This window comes from Protobothrops mucrosquamatus, unplaced genomic scaffold (assembly GCF_001527695.2).
Source record: "Protobothrops mucrosquamatus isolate PMUCROS unplaced genomic scaffold, P.Mucros_1.0 scaffold1048, whole genome shotgun sequence".
Taxonomy (NCBI): Eukaryota; Metazoa; Chordata; class Lepidosauria; order Squamata; family Viperidae; genus Protobothrops; species Protobothrops mucrosquamatus.
The window spans coordinates 504,979-525,103 of record NW_015387280.1 but is presented as its reverse complement, the minus strand read 5'-3'; the positions used below and the strand labels follow the sequence as shown (position 1 = coordinate 525,103).

The following is a 20,125-nucleotide window of genomic DNA, read 5'->3' as shown; positions in this document are numbered from 1 at the left end:
GAAGAATAAGGGGGGGGAAATGTAAATAATAGAAGATTACTGTTACGAAATCGCTGTAAAAAAGGGAGGAGTATATACTGTGTGTGTATGTGTGTTATGTTTTGTTTTGTTTTGTTGGTTTAAAAAATAAAAAAATATATTAAAAAAAAAAATACTGTAGATGTGTAAAGTACATCTGTCTACAGAATAAATGGAACAATTTTCTGCCTTTGAAGTTTTAGATTATATACTTTAATCTTATTCTCTTCTAGGCCAATGTTAAAAGTTTAGTACAGTATATGTATTTTTCCTAGGAGAACAGGGGTTAAAGAAATGGCTTATATTATCTTAGATGAGTTTACTGTTCTACCATTTGGAAGCTATATTAGATGTTATTGTTAAGGCTTTGCATACATTTACATAGCAAAGTAAAATCCCAAGGTGGCTGTTCAACATCTGTCAGATGTAATGTTTTGGAACACAATTAAGCTAGTTTCCATTGCAAAAGAGGTTGTCTTACATTGGTTGATTAAACTGATAAATTGTTTCAGATTTTATACCAAAGGAATATTATTCTTTCCTTTGTTTTTGGCTAATTGGACAAAATAAACCCCAATAGCATTATGATATTAATGAACAATCTTTCTTGGAAATATACCAAACATCAAGCTCAAAGTATGCCGTTATGCAACAGAGTTCAGTATAGATGTTCTTAGATGTACTCTAGATCAGACATGTCAAACACAAGGCCCGGGCCCGATATGTGGTTCCGTCCGGCCCCAGGCCCTGCTCTGGAAACAGCAAAAGACTGGCCCGCTGCACCTCAGCCCGGCCCAAGCCGACTGGGCATTGATCTACAACCTTTGAGGACATGGCAGCATGGTTGCGTCCATCAAAGCCAGAACGCGCTCAGTCTTAAATCTCTCTGGAGAAACAAGCCAAGAGGAGGGAGAGTAAGGTAGGAAGTTGGTGAAAAAGCTTTTTATTCTTTCTCCAGAGAGACAAGCCAAGAGGAGGGAGAGCGAGGTAGGAAGTTTGTGAAAAAGCTTTTTATTCTTTCTCTGGAGAGAGAATAAAAAGCCTTTTTGCCAACTTCCTACCTCACTCTCCCTCCTTCTGGCTTGCCTCTCCAAAAAAGAGAAAATAAAATCTTCTCCCCCAGTCAATCTCCTCTTCTCCTTTAAAAATCCCTCCCCAAGAGCCCTGCCCCGCCACCAGCCACCGCAAAGGCCTCCGGAGCTCCCAACCTCTCTGCTGAATCTGCAGAGCTCCTGCAAAGCCTCCCAACCAGCGCCGATCCCACCAACTCCCTTCTCTGCTACAAAAGGAATGAAGGAATGAAGGTTCCACGGGGTAGCCCTGGAATCAGCAAGAAGCTGCCTCTCCATCTCTGCCCCACCCCCTGGGTGTGCGTACTGGAGACAGCCAGAGCCGGTGTCCTGGGTGAAGTCAGCCTGCGGGACAAGACAGCCAGCAGGGACACTGGACTCCGCTTGCGTGCACACCCAGGGGGCGGGGTGGGGCGGGGCTGCCCTGTGGATTTAAGACTGAGTGTGTTCTGGCTTTGATGGATGCAACCAGATTGTAGATCAGTGCCCGGTCAGCCTGGGCCGGGCTGAGGTGCAGCAGGCCAGTCCTTCACTCTTTCCAGAGCAGGTCCCTGGGCTGGACGGAACCACATATCGGGTCGGATCCGGTCCGTGGGCCTTGTGTTTGACATGTCTGCTTTAGATCCTTGATTATGATATTAGAAACCAGCAATGTCCAAAGAGTGCCTGTTAGACTGTCATTTGTCAGTGTAGAAATGCCACAGTTCCCTGATTGACAGCTAAGGCTTCCTGGGAGTTTCAATTTCCAAAAGAAATTTTAGTCTGGGAATTTGGAATTTTGCAATTCCAAAATGGCTAACCTTCTTGGATGAGAAGTGAATTGTTTTCAGGGAAAAAGCCCCAAGAAAGTCCAGTTGCTTTTTTGGAAAAGCACCTTTGGGACAATGGAACAATAGGATTTGGGCAAGGGGGAAGATAGGATAATGATCAGGTTGGAAGTTCTGAGGAGGAAAAGAGTCAGAAAGGAAGAATTGTGTGTTAATTCAAAATTCAATGGGTGAAGTAGAGCAGAACTTAATACGATTTGGGGGATTTAAAGACAACACACCTCAGTAAAATTCAGTTCAGGATTTCCTCCATTCTAAATTAATTTATATTCCATTTTCAGTATCAAACAATTATATTTATATTTATAAACATACACATCAAAATCTCATGTGCAGATTATAAGGCATTTGGCATCCCATACAATTTTCATTTAAACATAGATAAATTCTAAGAATTTTATGCAGTAATTCCTAGAAAGCTGTTAAGAACACATACCCCAGGTTATAAGCAGTCAATATGTTAGAAAATAAGGAATCCTGCTTTAATAATAGTCTCCAGAGCTGTCTCCTGCAGTTGAGAGGACAGTGGAGTATAAGCTGCATTACCACAAACCCATTAGCCAGACTAGAAGGTGAGCTCTAAGCAAAGTTTTGTTGCATAAATTTTAAGTTCAAGGGAGCTTATTTTTGATACAACATGCTTTAATATTGCACAGGATTCTGTATTTTACGCTAAGGTTTTGCATTTCTGTTATTGGTAGTACCATTTTCTTTGAGGCATAAAATTAAGTGTATGCCTCAAAGGAATATAGGTTCTGTGTGGTTGCTAGGAACTGAAAATGAGTCAATGACACATAATCCATCAATCAATTGAATTAAAAATGGAGATAAGCAAAATGGTATACCTTGTTTGGCTTTTGGTAGATACTTTCTCACCTTGTTGTAAATGTTCTTTTGCAGTAAGATAACTTCTGTCCATTCGTGTCAAATTTTAAATAAGCATTTACAGCAATTATTGTATTATACCGTAAGGTTTTTTGTTGTTGTCGTCATCTGGCTAATTCAGAAAAAGGAATTGTCTTGAGAATAAGTGCCAAATTAATTAGCCCAAGGAAATATGTTATGTAATGCATGGGAATCTGAACTGTTCTAACATTGAAATTGGACCTTTTGTGAAAGTTAATTTCACAGAGAGCAAAATTAAGATTTTATTATTAAATTAGATAATAATTATTAGATGATAATATAATTATATTATTAGATTATTACTAACTAGATTTATAAGACTGCCCAACTCAAACAATTTATCACTTTATAGCAGAAAAACAATAGTGTGACTCTTTCTGACCAAACAAATCCTCAAATCCTCAAACCACATAACATTAAAACATATACAATATATACTATAAATATAAAATCCAAAATGTAAAATGGCCACTAAGCACCATAACAGAATATTTATCCTACAAACATAATATAGCAGAGCAGAGCACAACATATCAAGCAAATTACCCATAGCTCCAGTTATAAGTAAAGGCTTGCAATGATAGCCATTCATTTACAATAAAAATTTTAAAATATGAATTAATATAGGAAAATGAATTATATTTAGAAATCACCCTTAGTCATTTGATATTGGGGATTTTCGGATTGTCGTGGGATAGAACTGTGCTTAATAAATAATAAAATAAATCAAGTTTTTCATCAGAAGTTCATGGGTTAATCTGTATCATCTAGGAACATGAAGGTTAGTATAAACAGAGTTCACATTCTTACCATTTTTACTCACAGTTTTCCTTAATATGTAGGTCAGGGATTTTTAAACATTGTGCTGTTGCACTCCCTTTAGTGAAAACGTAATGTACACACCTCCCCTAAAAATCCCAAACACCAAAATGAACACAAATGTATAATGAAAACAGTACAATGAAAATTTGGGGAAATTTGCAACAAGGTAACTATTTAGTTTATCAAATTTAGATATTGCCCATCTCACTGACAGAGTGACTGGGTTGTTTACAGATAAAAGCATAAAAACCACACAATGCATATCAAATTCAGTATAATGAAAGCCAAAAAATAGATAAGTTAAAAACTTAAAGACAGTGGGATTGTCTTCTGGGTACTAAACATCCCCAGGATTGCATGTTCCTCTTTGAGCCCCATGCGAGATGACAGAATCAGGTCTTCACACTCTTCTCACTTCATCTCTGGGGAAGGATGTTCCATATGGCAGCGACAATGGCTCTATTTCTGAACCCAACCAATCAAAATTCTTTAACTAACAGGGTCCATAAATACCTTGCCTGCCTGACTGGGTGGGACGGGTTGATGTGATGGGTAAGATGGTTCCTCAAGTCTTTCACGCCTTCCCTGGACTCTCTCTCCTGCTCCCCAAGGAAGACACACCTCACACTTTGGGAAATCCTGAGTACAACTTTTATATGCACCTTTTCATAATATACCCAATTTTAGTGGACATTTGTTCAGTTATACATGTTTAATATAAATTTCCTCACTGTATGCTTTTCTAAAATACATTTTTTCATTCTATACTTTGTAAAGATATCACTATTCTTCATACAGACCTTAAGCATGTCTTTGAAATATAGTTTTTGATGGACATTGAAAGACATGACTGGAGTTCATTCATTGCTATGCCAGTATAGAATACATATTCAGAAATTATGCTTATTTGTACTCAGAGAAATTCATGATGGGTTTATTTTTATTTTTCCACAGGAAAACCTAAGTAGAAAAATGTTTAGGTAAAATGGAAAGAAAGTGGCCATACCAATGATTTTAAAGATAATTAAGGGGAGAAATGCTCTTCAACAAAAGACCTCTATTATTGTCATCACTTTTTGTCACTATACCAAGTCATTAAATACTCTTTAATAAACTAAATTGTCACCACCAGATCTTGTCCATCAAATGGAAAACTTTTAATTAATTTCTGATCACTTTCACTAATTGGTTATTAGCATTTACCTTTGTGTAGGTAGTATGTTACCTATTTCAAATATCTGTCTGGTAATACCATTAATTAAATTATTGTTCTTTAGTTCTTGACATCTATCTGAATAGAATTATGAGGGGATATTGAGTTTCATTTTTCATATGCAAAATATTGTTCCTCAGTCATAGGAAGAGAGGTACTGAATGAGTCAAAGGAAGTAATAAAATCATAGGAAGACATGTACTGAATGAATCAAAGGAAACATGGCTAATAATTCTGTTTCCAAAAGTAGCCAGGCAGATGCTGTCAGACAGCCTACAAGTAAGCATGAAGCCAACAGTTGTTCACATTTCCTTTACAACTGTCTTATTCTTGCACTATTAACATATACTTACTGAACCTGCAATGTTATGACCCATATCTTGGAGTACTTCCAGTAAATGTGGTAAGACTGAATAGACATTTTATATGCTAAAGAAAGGGGGAAGGAAGGGCTTGAGGAAGCAGCCAGTTTGATGTAGTGGTTAAGGCACAAGGCTAGAAACTGGGAGATTGTGAGTTCTAGTCCAGCCTTAGGCACAAAGCCACCTGGATGATCTTGGGCTGGTCATTCACTTTCAGCCCTAGGAAGGATGCAATCACAAACCACTTCCAAAAACTGTGCCAGTTGCCAAGAGTTAACATTGACATGAAGGCTCCAAATAGAAGGTACCAACTTAGAACTAAAGGAGAAATTTCCTGACAGTTAGAACAATTAATCAGTGGAACAAGTAGCCTCCAGAAGTTGTGGGTACTCCAACTCAGGAGGTTTTTAAGAAGAGATTGGGCAAACATTTGTCTGAAATGGTATTAGGGTTTTCTGCCTGAGCAGGGGGTTGGACTAGAAGACCTTCAAGGTCCTTTCCAATTCTGATATTCTGTTAATATGTGTGTATGTGTGTTTGTTTTATGTGTGTGTTTCACTATGCCTCCTTTGTCTTAACTTGCTACTTTCTTCTGCCAGTTCCCACTTCAATGTCAGTTCTTCCTTTTTTCTCTCCTTTCCCCTTTCTTGTTATTCTATCTAGTTTCATTTTTCTGTATTTGCATGAATCCTAGGATTGCTATCAACTTTTTTCTTCATACTTATGCTTTTGAGTTTCTACAATTCAGAAAGCAGTTTTGACAATATTTCTGGGCTACTAGTTAAGGCTTTGTGATGCTCACAAAGGAAGATAAACACATACATACAATTTTTTAGAATGTTTATTCATTCATTCATTAATAAAATTTATATAGCCATCTATCTCACCAAAAGCATTTCTGGATGGCACATAATAATCAGATAGAACAACAAATATAAAAACAAGAGATATAAAGTATTAAAACCATATTAATAAATATCCTAAGAGCCAGAAATACAAGCCATAGGCAAAGAATGTACTAAACCATTTACAGCTGTATTGCTTATTGATATAAGCTAGTGATCATAATCATCATAACCAATCTATACAATAAATTAATCAGACAATATGGAACTGATGGGGATCCAAGTAAATATTCCTATTCACATTAGCCATATCTTAATTATGGTATAATATATCAAAGATACAAGAGCTATATTAGCTAATATTAGCTAATATTAGTATAGTTTTCTCAGTTCAAATGAGTCTCAGTAGAATTTGAACCATAATTAACCATGCAGGGTGCATTCAGGCAACTTGATAAGCTAAAATACGGTTGCTAGTTTGTGATTTACTTTATTATGCAAACCTAGCCAGTCACTTTGGCATGTGATAAAAATAAGTATGGTTTCTTTGATAATTTCTGCTTTGTTTTCTCTCCTTTGTTCTCGTTAATGCCTTGAATTTACGTGGATTCATTACAGCTTTTGATAGGATAAAAGAAGCCAGAAACTAGAATGAAATATTATATTCTTATTTATATATCACATTAAGTGACAGGTATGTTGTAAGCCAAAAAGAAATCATGGACTTAAAATATAAGTGACTGAAAAATAAGCTATGCTGAAGTGAAAAATCAGTCTTACATATTAGTTAGTAACTGACATGGCTGTCCATGTTTTGCTCTTTACATCTACAGGATTACACTGAATAAAAATGCAATGCTCTATATTTTATTTATTTACCCATGTTCTGGCTGCCTAATATCAGTGACAATCAGCATCTTACAAGAGCAATAAAATGCAGTTTACTAATTTAAATAATGTAAAATCAACAGCATAAAATCTTTAAAACCTTTTGTCAACAGTTGTCTAAAATAACCTGTCTAGTTGCCTACTGGACTGATATAGAACAGTTGTGTGGCATTTTGGATATTAGCCTTGCTTCCCTTTCAAATTTTAAAGTTGTGATAATGCAGTCCCATTATTTCTAATATGCATATTGAGGATGATGAAAAGCATAGCTCCATGACTAATTTTGTGAACATGATTTTTTTTTCTTTGTTCTCAATAGAGCATTGCTAATATCGGAACATACTGACATGTTTGATGAATCCAAACATCTAGTACAGGGGTGTTAAACTGCTGGCCTGCAGGCCGGATGTGTCATGCCGAAACCGCACCCACCCCAGCTCCAGCAATGGGGAAAAAATCACGATACATTGCAACATGTCACGTGATGTTGCGAGTTTGACGCCCCTGACCTAGTAGCTTTGGGGCAACCTTTAAAGAGACAAATAGGATCTGTGTTTCATCAGTTCCAGCAACATCAGCATTATGTCTTTTATTATGGCTTAAAGAGAGTAAATTGGAAAAAAAAGTCAGGGTTAGATTTTACAAGTAGTCATCGACTTACAGCCACATGTGAGCCCAAAATTTCTGTTGCTAAGTGAGACATTTGTTAAGTGAATTTTACCCCATTTTATGACTTTTCTTGCCTCATTGGTTAAGTGAATCCCTGCAGTTGTTAAATTAGTAACATGGTTGTTAATTAAATCTGTTTTCCCCCATTGACTTGCTTGTCAGAAGGTGACAAAAGGAGATCACATGACCCCCGGGACACTGCAACCATCATAAATGAGCCAGTTGCCAAGCATCTGAATTTTGATTACGTGACCAAGAGGATGCTGGTTTGGTCCTAAGAGTGAAAAATGGTCATGAGCCACCTTTTTCTGTTGCAACTTTGAACAGTTGCTAAACAAGCTATTGTAAGTCGAGGACTATCTGTATGTTGGTTGCAGCTACATTGTTAGTCACTCATCATTGGCTTTCAGTACTCTTAAATTAGGAGAGGAAAGCCAGTTTGGTGGTTAAGGCACCAACTGCCAAGACTATGAGTTCTAATTCTACCTTAGGCATGAAAGCTGGTTGGGTAACCTTGAGCCAGTCACACTCTCTCAGCCCTAGGAAAGAGACAGTAGCAAACCACTTCCAAAACTGCATGGGCTTCCAGGCAATTGCCAAGAGCAGGACCTACCTAGACTGAATTTAATCTCTCCTTCCAAAATTAAAAATTGTCGTAATGTGAAGACTCACAGTTACGATACAGAACATGCAGCACTTAGGTATTGTATAATGTGGTCTTTTAATCTGATTTGGAAGTATTTAAAAATATTAAAATATTTGACCTCATTGGTGGTGTGGACTTTTTGGAAAGAAGAAATGTGTCTTGACAGGAAAAAAAATTAGGAGGAAGATTTGAATTTCCTAAGTGCTAGGATATTTGTAATTGTAGTGACTTTATTTTGATTTGTAAATTGATTTTAATTTTGAAATGACCATCTCCTTCTTTCCTATGACAATTTCAGTTATTATGAAAATGACACAGTGGAAAGCTCATAGCCCTGTAACACGTGCAATTTCCACAGCCTTTCTTAATCTCATGTGGTCTTAAAATCCTGGTCTTTGCAAGATTGTATAATTAGCTCAGCTGGCACAGAAGGAGGTTGTTCTAAATTTCCATACTGATTTTCCGGCATCTATATTCATAGAAAATTCAATGTTGGCTTTTCTGAACGCTGAATGCCAAACTGAAAGCCCTTCATTAAAACTTTAGTTGCTCGAAGTAAATGGAACAAAGAAATGGCTATTTCTGTAATGATAGACAATGCAGAAATGGAAGTCCTGGCTTAACAGCTTGACTATTTTGAGTTGGTGATTCTTAGGTCCCGTGTCATATGAAGCAGTAGCAAACCACTTAGAGTTTTAACTACATGTCTAAAAATGCTGCCTTTTTCTGCTGTAAAAGAAAAGATTGGGAATACTGTCATCGTATCATTTATTGTTTCCCTCATGCTTCTACCTCATTTTGGTGGACGGTGGCACTTCTATTGCAAGTGAACTATGGAAAGTTTATTGCCACACATTTTATATTGCATTGTCTCAGATCAAGGGAAAAAAAAAGATTAAGGGGTAAAGTAGTTCGGGGGAAAAAGATGTCTAAAAAAGGAGGACACTTGAAGCCAGAAGGTGGATTTGAGGCGTGAAGGTACTTGAAGAGAGGACAAAATGTGTTTAGTCAAGCAGTGTGCTCTCCAACCTTCTTTAATCTCATGCTTGGCTGCACTTGAGATTCCTTTTTGTATTTTTCCCCAATGCTAGATTTTAAGTATCCACTGCTGTCTTAAAACTGCCCTATACTGTCCAGCCGCTACATAAGGGTTTGCTGTATGCATCGCCTGGTTGACAGTCCTTTTTGTGGGTGTTTTTATAGGTAGACTGTAAAATCAAAAAGGCAATCAAGCCCTTAATGGAGTTCAGTGTACATCTATTGACAGCTATTTTTCTTTTTCTTTGCTTGTAAACAATTGACAAAAATCTGTAAAAGATGGAAAAATACTTCTTAGAACTTCTTTTCAAGAGAGTCTAAGAGCAGAAGACAATATAGAGAAGGCGGTCTTTTCTGCCAGCATTGCAAGTAAATAATAAAGCACAGAAAGAAAATGGTGCTCCAGTAGTTTTTCTTTCCTTAAGTTGCCCCGAATAATACTGCAGCCATTAAGCTGCTTAATGCTAAATCTCTGTGCCAAATGCTATACATTGCACAGATATGCACAGACAAGAATCTAAAGGTCCTGTATACTGGTCTAAGGGTTTGAAAGCATTCTTTCAGCTTTCATATTGTCTTCTAATCTGTGTGGAAACAGGAGTGGTTCCACTGGAAGCAGGGTGGGTTTGATTTAAATGAAGTCGATTTAAATCACGATTTAAATCATGATTTAAATCACTAGTAAAAAGGCTTGATTTAAATCAACTCGATTTAAATCATAATTTTTAAAGAGCAACTGCCATCTCTGTCCCGCAACGGCTCCTCTTCTGACCCACTGTTGATTCACCAACAGTCCCATTCACTTTAATGGGATGGCTGGTGATGTGGCAGTGACACAACAAGGTGAGGGACATGGCGGGCAACAGGTGAGTGGTTGCCCGCTAACAGGCGCTGCCATGATGGATCTGAAATGACAGGTGCTCTTTAAATGTAAAGACTCATTCTTGCTGGTAGTTAGAATCTTTAATATTATTTGCAAACAAAATGAAGGTTTCCTATTCAGAATAATAATCTGTTAGGTTAGTAAAACAGCGTTATCAGAACTGATTTTAGTTAACAGGTTAATCACATATAATTGGAGAACTACTCATATTATTTTATTTAATTAAAACACTTAGAGCCTGGTACAGATGCTTTTCTCTTCAAACGTTTGTAGTGTACATAGATTTGCAAAACAATGGGATAAAGGAATATTCCTGAACTTTGTTTTATGATTTATCTCATGGTTACTGTGAAATTGTATGAATGCATCAGTGCAGTACATGTTATCTCAGCTTGCAGAGCTTGGATTCATTGAATGAGTTTACCAAAAATGTAAATATTGCAGAATATACAGCCTCATGCTACATAACTAAGCCCCATTTCATGCTGAATAAATTAAATTATTAATGTATATTAAATAGAAAACTATATTTAGATAGATTTTTACTCCAAAAGCATTTTATTAAAATAAATTTGATAAAAATTTAAAAAATCCAATTTAAACAGACTCTTGGGTCTGTTCACAACGGACAAACAAACACCTCAGATTCTCTCTCCATGGATGCTGAGGTGGTCCATTTTTCTGTCAGCTTATAATTACAGGCTGATTCACAAACTGGGTAGGGAAATGGGCCACGCAGACGGCCTTAGCAGGCTGCCCCTGCCGCACTTAGAGCCAGACCCCACTCCAGCGGCTTGCATTCTGGCTATCCAGGATTTGCCAGAGTCTCCCTTTAATGCGGGAGATGTGGCTGCCGAGACAGTTTCAGACTGTCTTGGCAGGAAAGACGAGCTGTCAGCTCACAAAGGTTGCATTTTGTGGGGAAGTCGGGTCATAGTCCTGCACTCCTTAAAGCCCAGGGTACTAGAGTCTCTGCATGAGGGACATCCGGGAATAGTCCGGATAAAGGCACTCGCGAGAAGCTACATGTGGTGGCCAGGGTTAGATAAAGATATTGAGGCCCAAGTACACTGCTGCTACATTTGCCAGCAATCCCGGCCAGAAATGCCGCAAGCCCCCATCCATCGATGGGAAACAACACAAGCCCCGTGGTCAAGAATCCACATTGATTTTGCGGGACCCTTTCAGGGACAGCTGTTCCTCATTGTGGTGGACAGTCACTCTAAGTGGTTAGAGGTCGCACTTGTCCCCACTATGACTACTGCCAGGACCATCCAGGAATTGCACAGGATCTTTGCCACACACGGGTTACCCGACAATGGGGCTCAATTTACAGCTACAGAATTCCAGTCCTTTTTGAGGGTTAATATGATCAGGCACGCCACTTTGGCTCCCTTTCACCCGGCCTCAAATGGCCAAGTGGAACGCATGGTCCGAACGACCAAAGAATCCTTTAAAAGGATCGTAACCAGCAACTGGCAGCATAGACTAGCAGACTTCTTACTCTGCCAACGCACGACTCCATGCACTTCCATGGGCAGAAGCCCAGCTGAATTAAGATGTGGCCATTGTTTAATCACTAAGCTGGATCAGCTGCATCCAGACCAAGTTGCCTCGGAATCAGCACACCAAAGTCACCGTGCAGTTTGTAAGTTGGCAACCCAGTTTGGGCACGAAACTACAGTCGAGGGGCACTGTGGATGGTAGCTGTGGTTGGTAAGGTGTCAGGGCCGCTTTCTTACAAAGTGGTCCTGGAAGACGGTCGTGTGCTACATCGGCACATTGACCAACTGCGAAGAAAGCTAGCAAACCAGCCTCTGGCTCATGACTCTTGTGAAAGTCAAATTCAGCATGACAGCATGACAGCATGAGTATGATAGCAGCCTGGCATCAGAATCTTTGAGCGCTACTGAGAATCCCAGCAGAGGGGATTTTTATTTATTTTGAACTTATATGCCGCCCTTCTCCCCATGGGACACCAGCGGAGGGTGAGTTGGCCCCGATTGCAGAGACTGCACTCACTGAGCGAATCCGGCAGACGGCTCCAATTTCCAGCCCAGTGGAAACTGTTCCACCAATGGACAGTGGCTCGGGTCTACCCAGACAGACCAGCCACAGAGACTCAGGTCTACCCGCAATAAACGGGTCCCAAAGTCCCGGTCTACCCAGCCTGGCAGGGAAGCTAGTAGACCGGGGGCCTCCAGCGCTGCCGAGATGTTCAGAGAGGTCGAGAAGGCCACCAAAGTATTTACAAGACTATGTTCAATAATTGTCATTATGAACTATCCAGGGGGAAGGGGTGTTATGTATTGATGTAAATTGCTTAGAAACTGTTGAAAATGCTTAAATGGCTGCATCCGTTTAAACTCCAGACTGACTGTCTACATACTTGTTAGCTTGTGTTTGAGTGGGAAAGACTGCTTTAATTCTATTGGCCGCCGCCTAGTGGTGATCCGTATAAAACAGTTACGGCCGCTTCTGTTGTTAACTTAATAAATGAGTTCTTGTTGCACCAATCGCCTCGTCAATGCCTCACCGAACTCAAAACATAACAATTATAGCCTTTTTTTAATTTTTAGGCCAGGAGGAAAGTAGATTTGTTAAGAAGTCTTCACTATTTCATACCATACAGACCTGAGTGCTGCAGGCAAGCTACAAGACTGGGTTCCTTCCTGGAGACCATTTTAGATCTGCAAACTAACTGTTTCATTGCAGATTTTCTCAGTACATGGTAGGTCTTTTATTTTGGTCTTCTTTAATGTTCTGCCTTGACAGTATTGGATGGGAGGTTTCATTAAATCCCATTTAATGGGAGAAATTGTTCCTATGGGCAGAATGATCTTGTGATCTTACTGTACTTATTTCTTCATTGCCCTTTCTACAAGAACTTACATGCAGGTATAGCTATATGACTTCCTGGTAGAAATCAGACTTTCAGTGAGAGAGATATGTTTTCTATTCTGAGACTGGAACCCTATTATTATAATAAACTGAGATACCAAGTTCTTACCAGCAGCTATTGCTTAAGGCATGCCCTGTGGACTTCAACTGCCAGAATTCCTGAGCCAGCCATGTTGGCTCAGGAATTCTGGGAGTTGAAGTCCACAGGTCTTTAAGAGGCCACCCCTACCTTAAGCCAACTAGTATGCTAGCTGGGGAATTCTGGGAGTTCAAGTCCACATAACTCAGAGCTGCTGAAATTGAGGAAAACTACCCTAAGGTATGCTAAACTTGGAAAGATTTTCCAAGAAAGTTCTTTTACACCCTCTTCCTCATTTAGCAGCCATGTTCCATTCCAACAATTTGCTTGTGAAGTGAAATGGTAGCTAAGTGAACAGGGGGCGTGTGTGTTTCTGTGTTTGTGTGTGTGTGTGTGTGTGTGTGTGTGTGTGTGTGTGTGTGTGAGAGAGAGAGAGAGAGAGAGAGAGAGAGAGAGAGAGAGATGCTGTGAAGATCATGGGTTGATGCTCTCTTATTCAGATAAAGTTGTCTTACAATTGTGCTGCTTCCCCCCCCCCACCTTTTCAATATTTTTTGCCCCCTTGGGGTGACAAAAAAAGTGCTACTTGGAAGTTAACAAGGTGAGTTTTATGACTTTTATTAGTTGATTAGGATCTTCTATGCAGCTGTGGTCTTGCTCAGCTTTACATTTAAGGCTTTTGTTGTCAGATGCATGAAATTTGCAGGTATTGATTGGAAAATGATTTTTTCATTACTATCATATTTGAGAATGATCACTAACTAAGATAATGGCTAAACAAGTGGCTCTTTTTAAAAAATAAATAAATATTGCTCTTGTTTATCGTTTTTCGCTTTGTTACATTTTGTTCTCTTTTGTTTACTTCTTACATTTACTTATTAAATTTTAATTCTCTGTGGTAGTTTTATTGCTGTTACTGTATTTGAGATATTTTTAGTGCCTTGTTTTAGAGTTGTAGCTACTTTGCTGGTCGCTGACCATAAATAAAAGTTGTCTTTCATTATGCATGCAGAAGCATGTTAACTATCATCCAGTCTGTTTTTGAAGGGAACAAAACAAAATGGTTGGCATATTGAATAATCTGTGAAATTTGATCATGGCTTTCAAAGCATTTGTGCATTTTCTGGCACAAATGTCTTAACCGTCAGTCTGTCATTTCACAATACAGCCGAGCTTTTCTTCCACGTTGAAACTTGGAATTAAATATATGGTATATATTAATACAATGTATGTTATAAAACAATCATTTATGTTCACTGCTCTCCATGCTCCCAACAGTGTAATACTCTTTAGATTTTATTTTTAACTAAACACGTGGATGGGTCAGAGCAAAAATGTCTTATTTTGATTCTTGAAGTCACTTCTTTTCCTGAAATAATTTATGAAAAAACTGGGGGTAACTATGACTTTGCACTAGATAAGAACTAGATAATTTTTTTAATTGTAAAATTTAATAGTTTATTATAATTTTAGCTGAAGGTCTTTGGGTTGTTTATAATAAAGCAAACATAAAAATACAATTTCAATAAATAAATCAGGTGCAATAAATAAAATAAAAATTTAAATAAAAAAAACTATAAAAAGTTGGTAGCAGGAAGACGGCCATTTAGAATCTAATGCAATGGAAATTAAACAAACTTAGAACATCAGTAAAACCCATTTTAAAAGCCTGGGGAAATAGAAAGTTTTTACCTGATGTCCAATTATCCTAATACAGCAAGCTAACACACAGGGCTATTGTGAGGGAAATAAGAGGAGGAAGTTGTGTGGGATATGTTTGCTGCTTTGAGTTATTTGTAAAAATAATAAAGATAGGATACACATAAATAAAATTTTAAAAAAATTAAAAATGCAGGCATTGGTTAAAAAAAAATCCCTCTTTCCCTACTAGAAGTTAACCTCCAACTCTTTTGGTGGGGAACCTGGAAGAAGGCCTCAGTATAATTTAAGTATAACTAATTCATCTCATATCTATTCTCATTTGCTTGGTCTTTTGTATTGTACCTTCTGCTTAATGAGATGCCATTGCTTTAAATTACTACAAATATACAATGTTAATTTACCAATCAAAGCATTTGGTATTGTTGGGAAAAAGTACTTGTAAATTATACTTCAATTTCACCTAAACTGACTATAATTTAAATAATTTTTCTACCTCTTCATGAATTTTAAAAGAGGAAGAGAATAAAACTTTCTTCTTAAATTGTTCCACATTTTTTATTTTAGAAGCAGTTATTTTGAAGGAGAATAAATACACTTTCCTCAAAAAAATGTATGATATTAAATAACAAGAAAGATCCTGCCACTTAAATTTAATGCCTGAAGAAGAAGCTTCTTGGGAATAATGAATATAGAATGATTAAAAAAGAATTTAAGTTAATATTCCTTCCTGCCATTCTCCCTCCCTCCCATATTATTAAGTCCTACAAAGAAAGTTATTGTTGCTTGAATCCTATAGTTGAAGGCAGATATAAGATATTTGAAGGATATTGTGGAAAGAAAAGTCTTCATCTTGGTTCATCCAAGCCGGGGATAAATAAACAACATGGTGACTGCTTTAGAAAGAAAGTTGCAGTTTATTGAAGAGCCAGACAGAAAGATGGTTCTGGCAGGAAAGAGGAGAGAAAAAGGACTGAGCACATGTGGATAGTAGTTTTTTATACTCCTCTTGAGCCTTTTGTTTGAAGTAGTTTCCTGTTCCTGTTTCAGGCTTTGTATTTCCTGTGTCACGTATTCTGACATGAGTTTGGGTGTGCCTTTCTGGTATTCTTGTTGCTGGGTTAATCCTATTATATATCCTGCTTCCCTGGTGCTGGGGCTAATGACTCTGATAGTTTGGGTAGGGTATGCAGATTTTAGGTGTCTTTGTCTTCTTGATGCCTAGCTGGGGCCTTTCCGATGGTTTACATCTGCATTTGTACAGAGCTGGCTTCTGCTTGGGACAGAGAGACTTGGGGGCAGGGTTGGTTTCTGCTTTTAAAATCCTTTTGAGGAAATATATTTTTCTGCCCTTTTAATATATCCTTCTCTAGGGAGCTGACTTCCCTCAATATCTTTTAAGTCAAACGTCTTCACAACGTAGCTCTCAGAAAAGATTTCATGTAAACATCTAAAACATTAAACCGTAATTAGTATAAAGTCCAATAATAATAATTTGTATAACTAAAATTACAGTATAACTGCCAGTATTACATATACAACTAGCTGTAGGATTTAAATATATTTAAATATTTAACATCAAGAAAAGAACTTTAATATGGATTGTAGTATAAAAAGACTTGTAAATTGTATTTTTGGACAAATATTGTATTCCATTTTGGACAAGCTTTGGACAAATATGTATTTCATACAAATAATTGTTTGCATAAAATAGTATTTATATAATTATATGTGTTTAATCTAAATCCTACATTCATTTCTATTCAGTTTTTAATTGGTTCTGATGCTTAGCAGCCTATACTATAATTGTAAAATTAAAAACACATTGCTTGTTAAATTAATTTTATGCCAAGCCATAATGTGCAATTCATTTTTTTATGAATAAAATGTCCATCACCCTGTTGAATCTTGAAATCAAATACTGTGCACAAGAACAGCCTTCCCCAGCCAGGTGTCTTACGACTGCCACACCAAATCCACACCTGGATTTATAGTTCTAACATTCAGAAGGTATCAGGCTGGGGAAGACTGAATGAGGATGTCTGATACAAAGTGCTAGTTCATACTTATTATTTAGAGTTAAATTTCCTTAAGAAACTTTTAGAAATCTTCATTTTTCTTTCAGATTTTTTTCCTGTTTCCCATAGCTCTCTTCTGATGAAGGATTGGTTCAGATTTTTCATTGTGATCCATTAATTTAAAATGGCCTATTACAAGTTTCACTTTATTGATTCCAAGTTGTGATTTCAAGTTCAGAGAAATGAACTGTGCCATTGAGGTTTATATGATTGATAGTTCAAAAAAATGTTCCTCCAGCCATTGTTGTTCCCCTTGCATGTTTGAACTTCTAGGAAGTAGGAGGAAAAGAAAAAGAAATGGTCTCACATTGGATTTTGAGAATCAACAGCTAATCTTCCCAGTGCCTGAAACTCTTAAATAATTGGTAAAATATCTGCACTTTTGAGGGCAGGTTGTAAAGGATAAAATCTGCATTTCAAATCTTAAAAAGGTGATGGAATTTTGATTCGTTAAAAGAAGTGATTCAAAAGTTAAACCACAAATGAATATAATTTTACATTCTGCCTTTCTACCCTAAATATTTTAAAATACCTTAGGATGTTTGAAGTCAGAATAGGAGAGAGGAAAGAGTAAGAATATGACTTCATCCCAATGACTATCCAATACACAGTGAATACCATTAGGAATACCATATTTGGTTGCAAATTTGAGCAACCAGTGTTGCACAAGAAAGAGAGATAATTTCTCTCTCTCTTTGTTGCATAATTTTTGCAGTTAGAGGTTGTAGCTCAGCCCAACATTAAATCTTGATTAGGTGTAGAAAAAAGCCCCTTGAAAGTATAAAGCTTATGTACAATCATCTTCAACAGAGAGTTGGATCTCTGTTTCAACTTCAAACTTCTCTTCCCAACAAGGCAGAAGGAAAAACCAGGACTGAATGTGGGTTTGCTGTAGCTGATTCTGCTTTTCTTCTTATTCTGGGATTTAGACTCTTGTCCATTAAACAAGGCAGTTAAACATTCCAAGATCCCTAAATTATTTTCTAAACATTTAACTTTAAAAAAGGATAGATAGACTTTTAGTAGCTGATGGTATGTTACAATCAGCTCAAGGGCTGGTTCTGCAGAAGGATGTAGAGTTTCATCAAAAGAAGGAAGTGTTGGTGCATATTTCTTGATTAGTTCCCATATGTCAAGACAAACAAAATATTTTGCACCTCTTACAAGTTGTATCTGTTAATCTTGTTTAGAGATAATTCTCTGCTACTTTTGCAAGAGTAATCCCTCCCTTTTCTGAAAGTTTGAAAACTTGATTACCTTATTGTTATCCATAGAACTGGTTTAAATATATCCCATTTCAATGTAATGTAATATTATTATATTATATTATATTAATATTATTATATTAATATATTATATTATATTATATTATATTATATTATATTATATTATATTATATTATATTATATTATATTATATTATATTATATTATATTATATTATATTATATTATATTAATTATATTATATTATATTAATTATATTATATTATATTATATTATATTATATTATATTATATTATATTATATTATATTATATTATATTATATTATATTATATTATATTATATTATATTATATTATATTATATTATATTATTATATTAATATATGAGAAATCGTTACACTGAATATATTTTTTCTATATATAATATAGCTTCTGTAATGCAGATTGCCACAAAAACAACAGCCCCCTAAAACTGCTAGTAAATTAATTTTGTGTTGGCATGAAGGTAAATGAACACAGTAAAAAAACAAGGGTTGTTTACAACAATAAAGAGATATAGTGAGATATTGAGAATGATAATGGTAAACTACAGTAATTTAAATTCAGTTTCTTTTACTTATCTGATCTCTTTAATTTCTTTGACTTGCTATTTTTAGACTTCACCTAATTTTATTTATTTGTATCCTGCTTTTATTATTTTTGCAAATAAGGTGGCAAATGTACCGAACACACCTTCTTCCTTCTCTTTTATTTTCCCCACAATAACCCTGTGAGATGCATTGAGCTGAGACTTCTTCTTCTTGTGCCATATCTGTTATCGGATGTTGGCGATCATGTTGGTGATCCTGTTTTTATCAGCAGCCGCACAAAAAAGTGCTGCTGAGTTTTGTCCAAACCTAAAGTCACACACCTGGCTTTCATAGCTAAGGCAGGACTAAAACCCACGGTTTCCCATTTCTTAGCCTGGTGCCTTAATCATTAGACCAAACTATTGCTTTCCTGAAAGGGAACTTCTGATGGATATGCCTGTTGTGCTTATTTTATTATGGGATTCACCTATGGCTACTGGGCTATTCTTCTGGAGTGATTTCATTTAGTGTCTCAAAAGAGAGGTTTCAGTGGTGCAATGCAACAATCATTTTTTTTAAAAAAAAAATATGTCACTCATTGCTTCCAATATTAGTGGAATTTTAAATCCATATCTTTAATCTTGAAAAGATTACTAGTGTAGTTCAAGAGTCAACATCATCCATAAAACAATTAAAAAAATTCCCGTTCATTACTATTACAAATGTTAGTATTGCTATTGTTATGTATTATTGATCAAATACACCTGTCACTCAAGTATCAATTTTTCAAGAGTAATATCTCTACTGTTTATTAATCACTCTTTTAATAATAACTATTCACTCATTGTTACTTAGCTTTTGCTTTTTGAAGCTTTTATTATTATTATTATTAGTAGTAGTAGTAGTAGTATTATTAGTAGTAGTAGCATTAGTGTTAGTATTATTAGTATTATTATTAACATTATTAGTATTATTAGTATTATTAGTATTATTATTATAGCAAGGAACATTTATGGATACAAGAAAACTGAATGGGTTGAAATGAATGTTGTGGTAGAATTTTGGCAGCAAGCAGTAAAGTACAGTTTCTAATGGAAGGAAGTCAGGAGACCTAAATATTAATCAATAAACATAGGGATCTGTTACATTAATAATTTTACCATTATTACCAAGAGAAAAAAAGTCTTAAAAACATTGACATAAAAAGCATATGATATCACATGACTGGCAAGATATAGACTTATCTTGGAAGACTGGTGCTGATTGCGCACTTCTTTTAAACCATGAATGATTTGTGACTTTTATAGCTTCTTCTGGAACTAAAGAGTTCTGCCATTTGTATTACAAAATGATTTTAAGCTCCTCCAATTTTAAAAAGTAGTTTAGTTTGAGGCTTAGGGACTGATATTTGAAAACTATACATAGTCTT

General features: G+C 36.4%; 1 protein-coding gene across 1 annotated transcript in view; it reads left to right on the top strand.

The window, feature by feature from the left end:
* The window catches only part of LOC107291096 (cGMP-dependent protein kinase 1-like), a gene marked incomplete at its 3' end in the record, with an annotated part of 809,166 nt that overhangs the window by 291,980 nt on the left and 497,061 nt on the right, over positions 1 to 20,125 (top strand). The gene's annotated exons all lie outside the window — the stretch shown is intronic.